A 3,904-nucleotide genomic window follows, 5' to 3' on the forward strand; every position below is an offset into this window, starting at 1 on the left:
GGCATTTATAAAATTTACCTGGGGTAATCCCTTTACCCAAAAAAACACTGAAATAATGCAAGAAATGTTGTTTTTATTTTTTCTGAGCTAGTTATGATCCCCGAACATCGTAACACACCTTAAATCATCATAACACATATAAGCACTAAAATTAACACTTAGATTCTAACTAACTAAAGTAACTAAACAATTGAGATCCAACTAACACCCCCCCCCCACCTATTCACGGTTATACTAGGGATCCCACAAGTGATTTTCTTTGATTTGTTTAATGGATTTGCTAGCATGATAGGAAACATATTAACCATAAGTTAATAACATGTTGGAGGACACTTTATTTAAAACCACAAGACCAAACTCATTTCATCCTCAACATCTCAAACTCACCACAACCTCCATTCCTCACTCTCTCACTCTCGGCCTAAACTCACACACACAACCTATCCATTTTCATCCAACATTCAACCATTCTCTAGTGATATTAAGGTGTAAGAAGTATAGTTAGGAAGCTTGGAGCTTTCGGAAGTTGAAGGACCTTCACCGTTTGCTTTTATCCACTTGTTTTCTCCTCTTGAATCATCCCTAGCCTTGAGCTAGTGGTAAGAACTTCATACACTCTATTGGTCATCTTCTTATATTAGTAGTTAAAAGAAGAATCATGTTGATTATTGTGAAGAACACTAAGAAACTTGAAGATGAAACATGAACATAAGCATAAAACTAGAAGAAATCTTAAAGAAATCATGTTGTTTAGTGTTGTTTTGCTTCTTGATGATTGATGATTTGTGTTAGTGATGTTAGACATCATAAGAAACCTACTAGATTGTGATTAAACACATGATCTAGTAAGTTAAGGTGGTGATCTTGTGAAAGACCAAGAACACTATGCTTTATGTTTTCATGAACTTAAGTATGAAAATGATTTTATGAATAATGAGGCATATAACATATTACTAGTCATAAACTTGGATGATTTCAAAACTAGTTTTCTCAAGAAACTAAAGTTATACATAAGATTTACTAAAACATTGTTTTTAAAGAAACTGATCATGTTTCTAGTGGTGAAACAAGTATAAAAGTACATGGTTAACAAGAAAAATACAAGAAGATTAATTTTTGAAAAATCATCATACAAGTTGTAAAGATCTAAAATCTTCAAGAATGATGTTTGTAAATAAATAATCATATTTTTAAGGGTAACTAGACTTACTAAAAACACTAGTAAGTTACTACAAGTTTTTATGAAAGTTCAAGTTCATGTTGTTATGTAAATAGCATTGTTTTGGCACTTGGTAAGTGTTGGTTAAGTTGTTAATTGTTTGTGATGATTTAAAAAAAATGATATGCTTTGATAGCATGGACACCTCCATTTTTAGGGGAAACTATGGCAAAATTTTCTAAAAATATAAACACTTAGAAAAATATTTTCTAACAAATATTTACAAGTGTATTTTAACTTTGTTTTCAAAAGAAACTTCGCCATAGATTTTGTTACAAAAATAGAAAGTATCGGAGGTTGGTTTTCGTAAATAAAAATGGGTAAATATATATTTAGAATATATATTTCATACTAAGACACTTGTGTGATTATTTGTATATTTTGTGAATTAGTTATATTACTTTAGGGTAAAATAATATAACTTACAAAATACCATAGAAATTACAATGCCAAATAATACCAAAAATTGCAAGGAATAAAATATTTAAGTTACACACATAATATTGTGAAACCGAACAAGAAAACGTAACTTATGAAATATTCCGGAAGTTACTGATACAATATATTTTTTGTAGATATTATTTTGGAAACGAAAGGAAAGAAAATGTGATTTTTATACATATTACCAAGTATATCATATTTTTGGGACAAGGGAAAATGTATTATTATTTGGGAAAGTAAAAGTATTTTTACTTGGGTTTATTAAGAAATATAGTATTTTTGGGAAAATATATATTTTCTTGCACTGTATTGTTTTGAATAAAAATAAGGTTTATTTATATATTCCTAAGTGAGACTTAAAGATATATATTCTTTTGGATTAACACACCGGAATACGACGCCACTACATGGCTAGATATACAAATACAAGAATACGGATAACCATATATGAAATACCCCATCCTTGGGAAGGAAATACGAATACGAATACTTGAGAAGTATTAATACAGAAATACCGCATAAACAGTTATTCCAAAACTAAATATAATTATTATAACTTGGAATAATATCAGAAACGTAACTCAAAAACATAAATACTAAGACAAGGCACGACCCGTTCGTCTAATAGATGTTAGACCATTGTAGGTAGTCGTGTTTGTTGAGGAGATTTGGGTTACAAGTACCGAAGACGCAATACTGTGAGTTCATGTCCCTCTTTTCTCTTAACTATTTTCAGTTTTATACTTCGGGGGTGAAATACATGTTACAATTATTATAGACATTTTATACATGGTATGGTTAGCTTAAGGAGGGTTTACTACTAGATCATGTGAATGGGTAGGGCGATTAAGGCCATCAATCCTCGTTGTAGGACCGAGGGGCATGAGTGATAGATCTATTTGGGTGTAGCGAGCCCCACTCCTGAGTCCGCTGAGTGGACCATGTGGTGACTATGTCTTACAGCCGGAAGCCCGGTGCGAAATCTGCTAGGTTTGAGTCTTCCTGCATCACTTCACACATATCAATGGCCTTGCAAACCATTGGTGATCTCTTTTTCCTTATTGCTACATACCAGGGACTTACATACATACTTACAATGTTTCAAAGGCTTATACATACACACAAACGAACACATGAACTCGCTCAACTTTTGTTGATGTCTTTCAAACTACATGTATTTCAGGGAAATTGTATTTTGAAAGCTTAAAAACATTTAAATCCAAACAGGGACCAGAACTGCCAAGTCTGCCAAACTATTGTTTCTGGGCTGGCCCTTGTCACGGCCACGACCCAGGTCTGGGCCTGCTCTCGTGGGCTGCCAAAACAGCAAACAGCAGTTGTTATAGTTGTTTTGTGCCAGAAATGTAATTACTGAAAGTTTAAAAGTGAGTATATGAGGACAGGGACCAAAACAGCGCAACTGCCAAACATATTGAGCTGGGCCATTCGCTGGCGGGCCGCGAACGCCAGTCCTACTTCCAACGCGGGCCGCGAGCTATCAAAACAGCAGCATATTGTTTTTATTTTAATGGTTTCAGCTCTTGTTTCCCACAAATGGTATTCTAAAAACAATTTGATCATCCTATGGGCTTGTATACTGATTATAAAACCTGTTTTACACCTGTGATGATCCTATTAGATCTCAAAAACACTTGGCAAGATCATAAGGGTTCTTGAAATCTATAAATAGGAGTTAAATTTCATTTCTCCAACTTGCATCATTCCATTCATTCTTGTTCTCTCTCAAATCTGGAGGATCCTAAACATTTTGGAACCTCCTCTGAGCTATATTCAGTCCCTAGGACCATATATAAGTGTCCTTTCATGACTAGTTTATTTTATTTGGCTTTTAAAGCCGAAAAGTCAAGCGTTTTCGATAAACGCTTTGACTTTTAGTAAGACCGTAAATGGTCAAGCCATTATTCGCAACGAACATGGCTACGTGATTGTAATTAGGTAGGTGTTGAACCCTCAAAAGGGCACCTCCTAAGAATCACGTTTGCTTGGTCAATTGACGAGTCAACGTAATATTGTTTTAAAAAGTCAACGGGTCAGTTTTTGAAATAATCGCGATATGAGTTTAGAAATATTCTAAAATATGTTTTATCACATAAACAACTTGGTAATAATTATTAGAACATGTGTAAACATGTTCGGCTCGTTAATTCCAGTTTTAGGGTCGGTTCGCAACCGAAAGTCGCGAAGTTTGACTTTTGTATTGACTTTCGATTATGAATAGAATTA

Source organism: Helianthus annuus, chromosome 5 (assembly GCF_002127325.2).
Source record: "Helianthus annuus cultivar XRQ/B chromosome 5, HanXRQr2.0-SUNRISE, whole genome shotgun sequence".
In the NCBI taxonomy this organism is placed as follows: Eukaryota; Viridiplantae; Streptophyta; class Magnoliopsida; order Asterales; family Asteraceae; genus Helianthus; species Helianthus annuus.